The sequence below is a fragment of the Borostomias antarcticus genome (assembly GCF_949987555.1).
Source record: "Borostomias antarcticus genome assembly, chromosome: 21".
NCBI lineage: Eukaryota > Metazoa > Chordata > Actinopteri > Stomiiformes > Stomiidae > Borostomias > Borostomias antarcticus.
Genome location: NC_140254.1, coordinates 17,665,214 through 17,680,713, shown reverse-complemented (window position 1 = coordinate 17,680,713; position 15,500 = coordinate 17,665,214). Strand labels below are relative to the sequence as shown.

The 15,500-nt window shown below is 49.3% G+C and overlaps 1 long non-coding RNA gene across 3 annotated transcripts; it reads right to left on the bottom strand.

Moving 5' to 3' along the window:
* Positions 1-718: 718 nt before the first annotated feature.
* On the bottom strand, positions 719-4,127 carry LOC311323164. Of its 3 annotated transcripts, none has more exons than XR_014630946.1 (7): positions 3,527-4,127; positions 3,331-3,408; positions 2,723-2,826; positions 2,522-2,573; positions 1,994-2,071; positions 1,421-1,520; positions 719-906 (listed from the first exon to the last, which is right to left on the bottom strand). It is a non-coding gene; the product is annotated as an uncharacterized lncRNA (long non-coding RNA). The 3 variants fall into 3 exon arrangements; XR_014630947.1 differs by having other exon boundaries at positions 3,851-4,127; XR_014630945.1 differs by having other exon boundaries at positions 3,331-4,127.
* Between the last annotated feature and the right edge of the window lie 11,373 nt (positions 4,128-15,500).

Sequence of the window (15,500 nt, the reverse complement as noted above, 5' to 3'; positions counted from 1 at the left end):
GCCATCTGCTCTGCATTTCAACTTTTGGAATAAGCTTGCGTTTAGCCCATATCGAAACTGAAACTGCGGTGTTTTGCGCTCAACCGCCACAGCGGGGCGCTGTTGTTCCAGGGAACGGTGGTGTGGAGCCACATCCAGGCTTTATACCGTATTAGGCCTACGTCTGTAGACATGACCATTGCTCAGATTCAACGTTGACTTTCATTCAACCTTTATTTGACCAGATTTACTTGGGGAAAAGGTCAACAAAAAGTGCAGTATATATTGTGGATGGTAGTATGGTGGCCTTCTTTAATGTGATGAGCAATGTTTAAATGTGTTGGCCAGCTGTTTCCCTGTCCTCTGTTCCCATGGGAATGAAAGTGACAAAATATTTTGTTGTGCCCCAAGAATAAGAAAAAGTACATTTTGTTGTGTGAGCAGATTAACCAAAGCTTATTTAGAGAACAAGGTCCTTGATCCTTTTCCCTAAGTGTGGGCAGTGCATTCTCATGTCACGCTGCATTTTTCCTGTCCTGTATTTCTATTGGTTAGGACAATACTAAGGAGCATAAAACACTAAACGCTGTGTCCTGTAATTCTCGTTTTCGGGGAACTTTTGACAGGCTGTGGTCATGTTTTGCAGAGTGGTGAGAATAAAACTGATTTGTGCCGATGAGAAACAAGGCTGTATCTTTTCTTTGTTGATGTTTATTGGACAATTTCTACAACACTGCAGAGCCTACTACATCACAAATCATAAGATGGCAAAACTCATCAGACATCAAAACATTTGTCGAGAATAAAACATGCTAGCCTCCTGATAAGACATCTTCAAATGAGTATTCAGGTGGCGTGGAGGAGGCACCTCCTGGCTTTGAGTCATCACTCCCTTCTCAAAACGGATCAACAACTCCGGAGCCGTGTCTGTGAAGGACATGAGGGTGAGGGGGGGGGGGGGAGACACACAAAAAAACAGTCACTCTTCCAATATAATCCAGGATATAACCCAAGTTGAACAATGATATCGGATACATTTTGACTTGTCTGAGGTTTCCCATAACCTTGCCATGGAGGCGCACAGCCAGGCCTCAAACAGCCCCAGGTCTCTAGCAGACTCTACAGGAGAGGACAGAGCCACCCGAGACTCCGCCTCGCTGGACGGTCTGCATGGTGTCATAACACACCGTCCTGCCATGTCACTCAACCATGCATGAATACAGGCCACTCCCACTCAACCATGCATGAATACAGGCCACTCCCACTGAAATAACACCATCCTACCATGTCACTCAACCATGCATGAATACAGGCCACTCCCACTGAAATTATTACAGCAGATCTTCGTTTTAGTGGCATTGGGGCCTTTGACCACATACGATGTTTTGGTTGGATGATAGTTTAGGAGTGTTTGACTGGTTAAAGCATTCGAGGAACCCACCTCATGATTTGTGGTTTTGTGAGACGTGAAACATGATGCTTCAGTTCCAAGATGGCGGACCAGGAACAGTGCAGGACCTTGGCTGGCATCACCACTAGGTCTGTAGAGCGAAAAGGTTCAGTCTGATGCGCTAACTTGAGTTAAGGTAGTGTGTTGTGCTTATATTTGCCTTAAATCACATCTTGTAACTAAACCACTTTGTTTCACTACAGGGCAACTGCCGTGCGTGCACTCCAACTGCGCTATGCATTCTGGGTACTGCAGTACTTATTGGTATGCGTTATTAGATAATACCACATCTTCCCTCCTTTAGAATGGAGTATGGTTAAGTTCATGCAATAAACTTATAATCTAACCTGGTTAGATTACAATATCTTATTGCATGAACAACCTATATTATTCATGTCTGAGGTTTACCTTTAACCTTGCCATGGAGGAACACAGCCAGGCCTCAAACGGCCCCAGGTCTCTCTAGCAGACTCTACAGGAGAGGACAGAGTCACTGCAGACTCGGCCTCGCTGGACGGTCTGCATGGCGTTCAGTTATAAACACGCTACCAGAAGAAAACATACCTCATATTCATAGACCGGTTCCGTTTGGATTTCAGCATTCCTAGCGGTCAGTCACCGTCCAGGGAGACTGAAAACCCACTGTAATAAATAAAATAAAAAAGGAACGTTTTTGTGTGTGTGTGTGTGTGTAAAACAGTTTTACAAACTTTGAGCTGTTATCGCTGCACTTGCTGGCAGTTTCTTGAGGATCTGTCTGAGGTTTACCTTTAACCTTGGAGCCATGGAGGAACACAGCAAGGCCTCAAACGGCCCCAGGTCTCTCTAGCAGACTCTACAGGAGAGGACAGAGCCACTGCAGACTCGGCCTCGCTGGACGGTCTGCACTTTAACACGTGGTTTCGAAATGGAAACTCTAATAAACTCCATCTTTTTTTCTTTTAAATGTAGCCGACGTCACGTGGCGCGTTTGTGTGAAAGGTATACATCGTGGTGGAGAAAGTAACGATACGACTGCTGTTGGAAACTAGCGTATCCATTTGTTATTATTTGTTTGTTAAATTGTGAGTTTAGAATGATTTAGAAGTCTACCTTCAACGACGTATTCATGTCCGTCCATGCACCACCAAAGTCCATTTTCAATCTGTGAGTAAAGAGGAAATTTTGCAATTTATTGAAATTATTACAGCAGATCTTCGTTTTAGTGGCATTGGGGCCTTTGACCACTTACGATGTTTTGGTTGGATGATAGTTTAGGAGTGTTTGACTGGTTTAAGCGTTCGAGGAACCCACCTCATGATTCATGTGGTTTTGTGAGACCTGTAGCCCATGATGCTTCAGTTCCAAGATGGCGGACCAGGAACAGTGCAGGACCTTGGCTGGCATCACCACTAGGTCTGTAGAGGGAAAAGGTTCAAAGTCTGATGCGCTAACTTGAGTTAAGGTAGTGTGTTGTGCTTATATTTGCCTTAAATCACATCTTATAACTAAACCACTTTGTTTCAGCTCTGTCTGATCAGTACAGAGTACAGAACTACAGGGCAAATGCCATGCGTGCACTCCAACTGCGCTATGCATTCTGGGTACTGCAGTACTTATTGGTATGTGTTATTAGATAATACCACATCTCCCATCCTTTAGAATGGAGTATGGTTAAGTTCATGCAATAAACTTATAATCTAACCTGGTTAGATTACAATATCTTATTGCATGAACAACCTATATTATTCATGTCTGAGGTTTACCTTTAACCTTGCCATGGAGGAACACAGCCAGGCCTCAAACGGCCCCAGGTCTCTCTAGCAGACTCTACAGGAGAGGACAGAGTCACTGCAGACTCGGCCTCGCTGGACGGTCTGCATGGCGTTCAGTTATAAACACGCTACCAGAAGAAAACATACCTCATATTCATAGACCGGTTCCGTTTGGATTTCAGCATTCCTAGCAGTCAGTCACCGTCCAGGGAGACTGAAAACCCACTGTAATAAATTAAATAAAAAAGGAACGTTTTTGTGTGTGTGTAAAACAGTTTGACAAACCTTGAGCTGTTATTGCTGCACTTGCTGGCAGTTTCTTGAGGATCTGTCTGAGGTTTACCTTTAACCTTGGAGCCATGGAGGAACACAGCAAGGCCTCAAACGGCCCCAGATCTCTCTAGCAGACTCTACAGGAGAGGACAGAGCCACTGCAGACTCGGCCTCGCTGGACGGTCTGCACTTCAACACGTGGTTTCGAGATGGAAACTCTAATAAACTCCATCTTTTTTTATTTTAAATGTAGCCGACGTCACATGGCGAGTTTGTGTGAAAGGTATACATCGTGGTGGAGAAAGTAACGATACGACTGCTGTTGGAAACTAGCGTATCCATTTGTTATTATTTGTTTGTTAAATTGTGAGTTTAGAATGATTTAGAAGTCTACCTTCACCGACGTATTCATGTCCGTCCATGCACCACCAAAGTCCATTATCAATCTGTGAGTAAAGAGGAAATTTAGCACATAGCTGTGGTTTACTCGTGACAGACAACATGCTGAAATGAAGCGATAATACTACTGGATTATGCCCTTAGTAATACTCAAATCGATACAAATTCGCGAGTACTACAGTAGTAATGCATTAGTGGCATTCGTGGAAAAGCATGGACCCGAGATGACTTTAGATTGCCTCGTGTATGAGTTCGGACCGGCTCCTACCTCCTCCGGCTCTCCAGAAGAGTGTCGTGTCTGTAATGACCAGTCAGTCGCACATGTGTACATTAGAGCCTCTTTCATCACTTCCGTTCACTGTTGCAACTATTTCCGCTCCATCGATCGCACTGTGGAGGGGAGCATTATTGAGATACTAGTCTTGTTATTTAGTTGTTGTTTTTTTATCGCGCTGCAACAAAAAAATATTAAATTCATATCGGCCACATTCACAACACAAAGTAGTTCATAAACCACAAGCGAAGTGCTTGGGGGAATGTCCACTAGAGGGCAGTGCAGGACAACAGATCATCCGGCCTGTGAATAGAAAGTTATTTGCCATAACCTAGGCCTACAGGTAGGCTACACTGGAATTCTTGTATCATTGTATTCTTGTATCATGGATGACTGTGACAGGCTGTGCAATTAATGAAATTCAAATATACAGCTGTACAGAGTCAATTGTTGTCTATTGTATATTCAAGGTGTTCAAGGAGTCCATTGTTTTTATAGACAAGGTCTATTGTATAAACAAGGTGTAGCAACATCATAAGCATTGAGCATGAGATGAAACCACGTTCCATTACGAAGTTCTGAATGGTCATTTTTAATTGTATGTATAAACATTTATATTTTAATTATATAGTTATATTATTGTGGCACTAGATCATTCTCTTTCTAATTCTGTAAAGATGCATGTGGAGGGGTAAGAGATGCAGCCCGAGTTTATCATTTGACTGTAACTGTAGAACCAAAATTAAGTGTTTTTTCTACTTCCTTGTTCAGCAGTAGGCTTGTAGTAGTAGTAGATACTTTATTGATCAGCTGTGGTACTTTATTGATTATCTGTGGATTATCTGTGTGTACAGTATTGTCCTGACTCCCATGACTCCAGCCTGAACCTTCCCATCTCTGCACATGTGCAAGAAGCTGAGAGCAGCTGCAGCCCTGGGGGGGAGGAAGGGGGGGGGGGAGTCCTCCGAGACCCGTGGCGTTGGTGCGGTGCGTGACTCACTCCAGATCCCCAGACCACAATGAGCACCACAGAGGAGCAGCTCTCTCCGAGGGCCGACGGCCATGACGACCAGCGCCGCCACAGGCCCGCCCGCCCACCCATGACTTTCTGCTTTGTCTTTTTGAAACGCTGAAATGTTTCTCTCAGTTGACGTAGCTAGCCTTGTGTGCCCATGCAAATGCATTTTGAAGTTTGAAAGGCTGGCTCTGTGTTTGCTAAATAACATAGGCCCAAGTCATTGTAGTTTCTTCCCCGGGCGATAGCAACATGGAGGAAACTACAGTAGACATGGCGCAGCTGGCTGTTGATGGTACATTAGATTAGAGAGCTCTTGTGTCCTTTCTACACACTGTAGTCTTCTCATCTGTGACAGTGTTCTGTGGACACGGTATAATTCAATCTCCATCAAATTTCTCAGTATAATTTGATTATTGGAGACATGGATTTGCATCCATCTTGATAATGCTGCAGAGACCTCACATGTGTGTGTGTGTGTGTGTGTGTGTGTGTGTGTCATATCAACGTCAGAAGCCCCTTTTTCCCAGCCTGTCCAAGGCAGAGAATGTCACGCCTCTATTCCCGCCTCGTCTTTCTGCGTAAAAGGTGAGAACACAGAACGTTTTGTTCTGCCTTGAAGCCAGCAGCGGAGGTGGACACAGAGACGAATCAACACGCCGGTTTTGTTTGGTTCAGTGTTAAACAAGCAAGGCCGACATAATGTCAGGTCTTATTAGCAGCAGTATAGCGGTATCTCTGTTTAAAACAAACTGAAGAACAAGCCACAGACCAGGTCATCCAGGATAGTCCGATATACCGGACACCCAATGGAATGCATGGCCTAACGGTTTTGGATGACGAAACTGTTACATGGCTCCTGGGGATGTGCCCGGATATATAGCCCGGGTGACCCCCTCACCCAGGCTCAGGGTGGTAAAAGGATAGCCCCTCGGCTCCGAGCCTGGGGGGAGAAGACAATAACAACTAACCCAAACGACGAAGAAGAAGTCTGTTTAAAAGGGGCTATAGTCTGCCAACAACCTTTTATCTCAGTCCTGCAGGTAAACACAGAGTAGTATCTGACCTAGAGAGCCTAACAGGTTGTATTGACTCCTACCCAGAGCTCTTTGTCCCAAGTAATTCAACTGATATAATACAGTGGGGATTGGCCTGACGACACTAACCACTCCACCGCAGATTAAGAGCAGTTATTTTCCTCCCCGAGGGAATTCTGGGTAGTGGCCATGTGTCGAGCGGCGTCCTTGACGTGCCCGCTCACCGAGTCTCCGTGGAGATGTTCTCCCGACGATCAGCTGGATCAGCCCTCACATGGGGGGAGGGTCAGAGGTGACGCGTCTCCCAGGACATGGAGGCCTGGAGCCCAGAGGGCGTTCCAGGACATTCTAACCTGCCTCTCTCCTTCGGGTCGCTCTGGGGAGGGGCAGACCGCACAGAGGGGGCTGTTCCCGAGAAAAAGAAAGGCTTTTATCAGAAGGTTATGAAAGTGGCCACTGAGCTGTTCAGGGGCGGTGAACATGAATGATGTCTTTGTTTGTGTATATGTGTGTGTGTGTGTGTGTGTGTGTGTGTGTGTGCGTGCGCGTGTAAGTGCGTGTGCATGCTGCCGGCGCACTCCTGATCAGCTGAACGCCACGGGAGAAGCACAGCGACATCTCTTCTTCACGTGCTTTTATCAAACTGTCATGTTTTGACAAAAAAAAAGTCACAGCTGAATGTGACTGCATAATGCGTCCGATCATGCACGTGTGTGTGTGTGTGTGTTGATCCGCGTCCGGGTCGGCGTGGGCGTGTATGAGCGTGTGGCGCCAGCGGGTGGTCAGGCTCTGCCTCTCGCCTCTGTCCAACCCCCCCCACGCCACCCCCCCTCGTACCCCAGCCTCCTGGCCCCCGTCTGGTCTGCCGTGCCCTGAATCCCTGACCTCTGTCGAACTCACTGTGCTGAAGTTGCCACTGTACCACAATAAACCCTGAGAACTTGAGGAGGAGGAGGTTCTCTCTATAGTAGACGTTGGGGCCTTTCATTTAGATAGAGCTAATCAGCAGAACCTTAATGGGGGCGGCTGTAGCTCAGTTGGTAGAGCGTGTCATTCAGTGACCGAAGGGTCAGTGGTTCGAATCCCAGCTCCGACTGTCCACATGTCGAAGTGTCCTTGAGCAAGACACCTAACCCCCAATTGTTCCCAATGAGCAGGTTAGCACCTTGCATGGCAGCTACCGCCATTGGTGTGTGAATGTGTGTGTGAATGGGTGAACGAGAGGCCATTGTAAAGCGCTTTGAGTGCCGCTAAGGTGGAAAAAGCGCTATATAAGTGTAGTCCATTTAATGTAGTCATTGTACAATCTACTCCCGTGTCAGGTCAGACGGTGAGTAGACCTGTGTTCAGTAGGCTGTCAGCGTTTGAGCGTGACTCGTTTCTATATTCTGACGCTGGCCGTTATGTCATGTCATGCCACAGCATGCTGAAAGGTGTTCCAGGACAGTGTTGGTTCAGTGAGTCAGACGATAAGCCCTGTACCGCACGCCTCGGACCATAAGAACGGATGTTCTCTCTCTCTCCCTCCCTCTCTCTCTTCCTCCGCCAGGCACCTCTAATCCATCCTCCCGTTTTTTCCACGTCTGCCCTCAGTGTCCTGGCCTGCCCTCTCTCTCCTCCTGCACGGGATGGCCCCAGGGACAAGCTCAGTCCAGGTTCATCCTGGAGGACATGTCACTCTCTCTGACGGCCCTAATCAGGAGAGCGTATCACACTTGACCAAAGCGTGACATTGTGTGAGTTGTCCCTGTCTTGCCTGTACCTGCTAGACTCAGCAGAAATGACTGTACAGCCCCAGCTGATGAGCCAGTAACATGCCATGAGTCACCCATACAGCGTTCAGTTCCCATGGAAATAACATTCCTCTGAGTGTCATTGCGTCCCTCTCACAGGTGCGCTAATCAGCCAGTCTGGTATTTGATTTGATTTTTATTTGGAATTTAAAAGCCCAACATCTCAAAGCAATATGATACAAAGAAATCCCGGAGGATAGTGCTTAAAAACACATATTTCCAAAGTGGCCCTCGATGGAAATGATGACGGTATCATCATTAGGCCGCTCATTGGAGACTTCCTGCTTTATATTAGTTTTGTGTCCGTGTGACCAGGATGTTCTGTTCAGTTCTCATATCATGGCTGGAAAATTACACTCGTTCCTCACGTTGTTCCATTTATAAGGTCATCAGGACGGAATGTTGTGTTCTACTGTTCCCAATAAAGATCCGTTTTTTGAACGGAGTCAGTGTGATATCAGTAAAAGTATTTCTTTTGAAGTGTGCGTGTGGAGGAGGGGGGTGTACTCTATTGCTATGGTGATAAGGTTGTTTTATGGCGATGTTATCACCCAACTCGTGCTTGATTGTCCACACAATCTCTTACACAATGAACAAGTTAGCAATGAAGCAAGGAGTTGTCGATGCGTTCTATGTCACACACCGTTTTATTGTAGGCCTACAGTTCCATGTTTTCAGGAAGTGAAGTGTTCTTAGTCATAATGGGCCATGAAATATTTACAAGGGAACAGAGAGGAAAAGTAAAATTGTGTTTTGTGAGCCAGGAAATAAATATTATACATCCCGTATGCAGGGCACAATCCCCAGTTTACAAGCCTGGCCAACGTACAGTAGTTACAGGAGGAGTGGATGGAGACGTGTATATTTCCAGCGTGTATACAGTATAAACAAGATTACAGTGTTCTTGCTCTAGCACATGCTGCTCTGTGACCAGGTCGTCACGCCTGCCTGACCTCCCGTGGGCAGTGTAGGCTGTGTAGCCCAGCGTCATGTAAATGTCTTCAGGCTTTTAAACTACACAGCTGCTTCATCTGATCCACGCACCAAGTCTGGTGGAAAAACACCAGTGCAATCCCAACTCAAAATCTCTGCCAAAACGGCGCTTGCTAAGCTGCCCGTCTCTCTGTTTTTCTGTTTTTTTTTTTTTTTTTTGCGGCACTAGCCACATTAAGCCAAGCGTCATTCAGACAGGTTTACGATGTGGACGTGGACAAAGCTGGAGTATTATCACTGAGTAACGGACGGTCTTTGTCACGGTAGTTTACTTCACCCCTGGAAACCGGCCAATATGGGCCTGGCGTCACGGTCAGCGGCGACGGCATGACCATCGCCTCGCCTGGGACCCGTTACGGCGGTCTCTCGTCCCCGGGGGTCTTTTGTCTGGTGGTCTGGGCTCTGCAGACATAAAAGCATGGATGGCAGGGTGAGCCAGAGGGCAGAGTAGGCCGGGAAGGGGGGGGGGCTGACAGGGCCTCGATGGAGGGGCAGGAGGGTGTCACAGCCTGTCTGGGTGTCAGCCAGGCCTGGCCGATGTGCCTTTCCCCAGGGGGAGCTGTGTGGGAGGAGGGAGAGGATGTACAGCCTGCTCCGGATATCAGGCCTGATGTGATACTGACTGCCATCCGTCAGGCGGGCACTGATTGAGCCGTAGATGTGTGGAGACTGACTGGCTGAGACAGGGCAGGGCTTACAGACAGTAGAGGCAGGGTTTAGAGACAGTAGAGGCAGGGTTTAGAGACAGTAGAGGCGGGGTTTAGAGGCAGTAGAGGCAGGGTTTAGAGGCAGTAGAGGCAGGGTTTAGAGGCAGTAGAGGCAGGGTTTAGAGACAGTAGAGGCAGGGTTTAGAGCAGGTAGAGGCAGGGTTTAGAGACAGTAGAGGCAGGGTTTAGAGCAGGTAGAGGCAGGGTTTAGAGACAGTAGAGGCAGGGTTTAGAGACAGTAGAGGCAGGGTTTAGAGACAGTAGAGGCAGGGTTTAGAGACAGTAGAGGCAGGGTTTAGAGGCAGTAGAGGCAGGGTTTAGAGACAGTAGAGGCAGGGTTTAGAGGCAGTAGAGGCAGGGTTTAGAGACAGTAGAGGCAGGGTTTAGAGACAGTAGAGGCAGGGTTTAGAGACAGTAGAGGCAGGGTTTAGAGCAGGTAGAGGCAGGGTTTAGAGGCAGTAGAGGCAGGGTTTAGAGACAGTAAAGGCAGGCTTTAGAGGCAGTAGAGACAGGGTTAGAGACAGTAGAGGCAGGGTTTAGAGCAGGTAGAGGCAGGGTTAGAGACAGTAGAGGCAGTAGATCTGTTTTTTGTATTTTAGGCTGGCTACTAGAGAACTGGGCTAATCTTTCTGCTCCCACAGTCACAAACAACTGTTGTTGTGAGACCTTGGCACGTGTTGCTTTTATCAAGTCTCCATCCAAGACCTCGTGCCCAATTTCCTGCTGACCTTATCAGATTATCTGCCTCTTTTTCTGTCTGTACAGTTACTGTATAGATAGTTTGTGCGACATACATCAGCTGAGCTTCAGTGGACACGGCAGGCTTCATGTGGCTTCAGGAATGTTGATACGGTTTTCCAACTGACCCACTAGTGAAAGCATGGCAGCAGTGAAGAGGAAGAAGAAAAGAAGTCTTTATCTGTCACACAGAACGTGACTCAAACATACGCATGCAGTGGGCGACACACACACACACACACACACACACACACACACACACATACACACACACTCACATACATACATATTAAGGTCGCCTGGTGAATTGAGTTCTCTGCCTTTGACCCATTCTGTGCTGTCCTTCCTCCAATGGCCACCAGGAGCAGGGCGGTATATACGCGGGCGGCCTCAGCGCCCCCCCTCCTGAAAAGTAGTTCACCCTTCCTGTCTGAACGGTTGGCTTCCTTCACACGACCGTGTCTGATTGAGGTTGTGGTGAATGGGCTGCTGGTTGAATTAGGCCTTGCCTAAGGGATTGGGTGTTGTCCTTGGCTCCGCCAATGTCTTTGTGAATTGGCGTCTCCCTGCTTTAAGCCAGGAGGCTCTCAGCTGATTGGCTGAGCCCAGGTCGTTGCTCTTGACTCCTGACCCGGCGGAGGTTGCCAGGGATGTGAGGGGGGATTCAGGTTAAGTAGAGATCTGTGGTTAAGTTCTTTTCCCCCCGGGCCAATCGGACTCAATGGCAACCAGGTGAGTGGGCGCGGTAACCATGGTAACGTTCTTTGGAGAATTTCCATTCGGCTGTAAGGCCTATTCCTCCCCACCAGCCCATAGTAGGAGCAGGAAACACACACACACACACACACACAGAGTTACAGTCTGTCTAGACAACTAGATTAGCGGCCCTGCCCCGCATCACAAGATGGGGGGGTTGAACATACGGACAGGAGTACAGACCTGCGTGCTTTAGGCTACCGTACCGTAGGAGGAGAGCACAGTGTTCTGGCTCACCTTTGAGTAATGAGCTCCACAGGTCGATTTCACTATAAACGGTTTCACCAAAACACACATGCCTCCTCCTCCGCCCACTCAGAAGTGCTGCTGTACGCGTGCCAATATCCAGTTAAGAGCCCAGTGGAAGAATTCAATCGTAAACAGACCAGCGGTGGACTGATTGGAAAACCCTTGAAGGAATGTTGAGTGTTGAGTGTAGTAATGGCTGTGCTTTATCGATGCTGCTCGGTTCCTCTTTGGCCGCTGTGACGGCGTGATCCACCCAGGAGTCTCACCACCTGTTCCAGGTGATTAGTGCCCTGGTCTGCGGGCCGCCTGGATCTGTCTTAAGGTTATTACCTCTGTCCCATCCTACGGGAGCCTCCAAGCCTCTATCCCCCACCCCCAGCCTCCCTCTCCGCCACGGCACCACCAGCCTCCACCCCAGCCTCCAAGGCTCCCTCAACCCCAGCCTCTAAGCCTCTCTTCAACCCCAGCCTCCAAAGCCTCTCCTCAACCCCAGCCTCCAAGCCTCTATCCCCCACCCCCAGCCTCCCTCTCCGCCACCAGCCTCCACCCCAGCCTCCAAGGCTCCCTCAACCCCAGCCTCCAAGCCTCCCTCAAACCCAGCATCCAAAGCCTCTCTCCACCCCCAGCCCCCAAGCCTCTCTCCAGCCTCCCAAGCCTCTATCCCCCACCCTAGCCTCCAAGCCTCTCTCCACCCCCAGCCTCTAAGCCGCCTTCAACCCCAGTCCCATGTTTGACAGAGATGGAGCCCTGGTCACCAGGCCCCGGTGTGACTTGATGACCGGGGACCCCCTCACTGCGAATGTTGGTGGAAAAAAACGTGCAGCATATTTTAATAACAACAAAAACATGCTTTCCTCAGCGCGCGCCATCGGAAGTGAGGGGTGCCCGTCGCTTACAACAACAACACCAGATGTCTTGAGGTCGTCTCTGCGGGGAGAAGCTGCAGCTGCTATTATTAGCCTGCCGCACTTGAGTCCGAGCCATGGAAATATCCTATCGCACCGGGAGGTGAAAGTCCAGGTCGCGCCGCACGCTGGGCGCCTCTGAGCTGTTCCCGGGCAGCGCCGTCCGATTCTGAAGGGCCTGCGGGGAAACAGTCACACACCCAGGCCCCGGGAGAAACTCCCAGCTCACACTCACACACACACACACACACACAGGCCCCGAGCTAACACCTCTCTATCTCTGGACGATAAATGGCAACTCACTGAGACTAGTCTCGACACGAGAAACGGTCTCTGGACTCGGACGGTGTCCTCACAGTAAAACCCCTGGGCCTGGTCCATCCAAACGTCCGGTATAGTCATTGTTCCTGCTGTGGTTCTGGGACTGGGGGAGATACGCGGCTGTCTGGGACCCTCTCCCTCCACTGCTGTGGCTGGGGGCGGGGCCCCCTGCGCCAGCATCACTGAGGGACACCGGTCCCCCAACCTGTACCCACGCCTGGAACACCGATCCCTGCTATGACAATGGCGTACTCACTCACATATGCAGACCAATACGCACACACACACACACACACACACACACACACACACACACACACACACACACACATTTCATCCATCCAACCATCCATCCCTCCATCCATCCATCTGTCCCTCTCTCCCCCATTCATTCATTCATGAACTCTGATGAAGTCGTGCATGTGAGTCATGGCGCTCCATCCTCCACGCCCTGTCCAATCCCCGTCCAATCCCCTTCCCCGGGTTCGTCCTCCTCTCCCACACTTTCTGAATGAGGTTGTTGTCTTGAAGATTAATATTGCAACAGCCTTACATAGAATCTTAACCCTAATCTCATTTATGTACAGTAGAGGATATAATCCCAGCCAAGCCCAGTCCCCCGTTGCAGAGAGAGAGGAGCGGCCTAGCGGATAGGGGGGGGGGGGGGGGGTACAGAGGTACGCTAAGCCGTGCAGCGTTGCCGATGTCGGGAGGCGGACTGCGTGGGGGGCCGGGTCAGCTGCAGCACCACCGGGGGGCCCAGTGGAAAATCTCACGCTGCTCCTCAGGAATGTGCTGGGGGGGGGGGGGGGGCTGCTGAGGCACACACACACACACACACACACACACACACACCTTCATCACGCATCGCTACCCTGGCAGGCAACACCCCCCCTGTAGAAACTGTCACATTACGTAACTACTAACACAGGTCTCTGTTTGGGCTTTGTTTGGGTCAGTCTTCTGTGATAGTGGTGGCTCATGCAGCCCAGTGTCTGGGGGAGATAGATAGATAGATAGATAGATAGATAGATAGATAGATAGATAGATAGATAGATAGATAGATAGATAGATAGATAGATAGATAGATAGATAGATAGATAGATAGATAGATAGATAGATAGATAGATAGATAGATAGATAGATAGATAGATAGATAGATAGATAGATAGATAGATAGATAGATAGATAGATAGATAGATAGATAGATAGATAGATAGATAGATAGATAGATAGATAGATAGATAGATAGATAGATAGATAGATAGATAGATAGATAGATAGACAGACAGACAGACAGACAGACAGACAGACAGACAGACAGACAGACAGACAGACAGACAGACAGACAGACAGACAGACAGACAGACAGACAGACAGACAGACAGACAGACAGACAGACAGACAGACAGACAGACAGACAGACAGACAGACAGAGAGAGAGAGAGAGAGAGAGAGAGAGAGAGAGAGAGAGAGAGAGAGAGAGAGAGAGATAGATAGATAGATAGATTAGAGAACTCACTTTCCTCTCACATTAGTTATTCTGTAGCAGAGTGCAATGTGGAGCAGGACATATGTTCTAAATGAAAGCTCCGTGTCTGCAGAAGTAATGTCTGGTTACATAACACACGCCGGCTGGACATTAGCATAAGTCGTCTCATGTGGTGCTACGGTATTACGGACATCAGGAGTGTAATCACGGACGAGCTCGCATGAGCACAACACATGAGCACAACACATGCAAGCAGGAGGTCTGGTGTGAGACGGAGAGGGGGGGGGTGATGTGGAATGTTGGTGTGTGTGTGTGTGCATGTGTGTGTGTGTGTGTGCGCATAACATCCATACTTTCTATAGACACCCTCATGATGTGTTTGTATTAGTGAAAGTCTGCGTAGATTCCGCTCCTCTACCGGCCCTCAGATCAGCCTCCAGTTCCCATGGTTCAGCTCTCGCGCCCGCTCTCATGACCACAACTCCAAGAATCATCTGCGGCTTACTGTTCACTCAGAGATTTGGGGGAAATTATAATATCAAATGATTTGCTCATACCTTTAAAACCGTATCTTTCTCGAGACAGACAATTGTTTTCCAAAAAAAAAGCTTGAACTAGAAATGGTGCTCAGAGAGCACGGACCTCTGCGCATGAATGCAATTTGTGGCTGTGTGCACGCGCACGTGCGCGCGAACAGGACTTGTTTGGTATTGCTGCATTCGTTAGGTCGAGAGCTAGGTGACCCTCCCATGTTGAGATATGGCCATTTCAATTCCCCCTATTGACAATGAATGGGTAGGGCAGTGGCTTGTTTCAGTGCAAACTAGAATGGAGAAGTAAGACGCCTCCTTCCCTCCACTAGTCTGGGGGTCCACCTTGGGCAAGTGGTAGTACCCCCTAGCCCCCCTACCTGGGGTTACAGGCAAACCCTGATGGAGTACAACATAAGAGGATGAGAGACCCGGCCCGGAGGAAGTCCGGGGCCCTCGTCTGGAGCCAGGCCCAGACGGAGGGCCCGCCTGCGAGCGCCTGGTAGCCGGGCTTACCACGGAGCCCGGCTGGGCCCAGACCGAAAAAGCGACGTGGAGACACCATCTCATCCTCCATCCCGTGGACCCACCACCCGCGGGAGGAACTGTCGGGGTCGGGTGCGCTGCGAACTAGGTGGCAGTGAAAGCGGTGAACACCGACAGACCGGAACCGGGCGGCAAAGGCTGGCTCTGGGGACATGGAACGTGACCTCGCTGGGGGGGAAGGAGCCAGAGCTTGTGAGGGAGAGCGATACCAATTACACCTGGTGGGGTTAACCTCCACGCACAGCACCGGTGCCGGGACCAAACTCCTGGATAGGGGTTGGACCCTGTT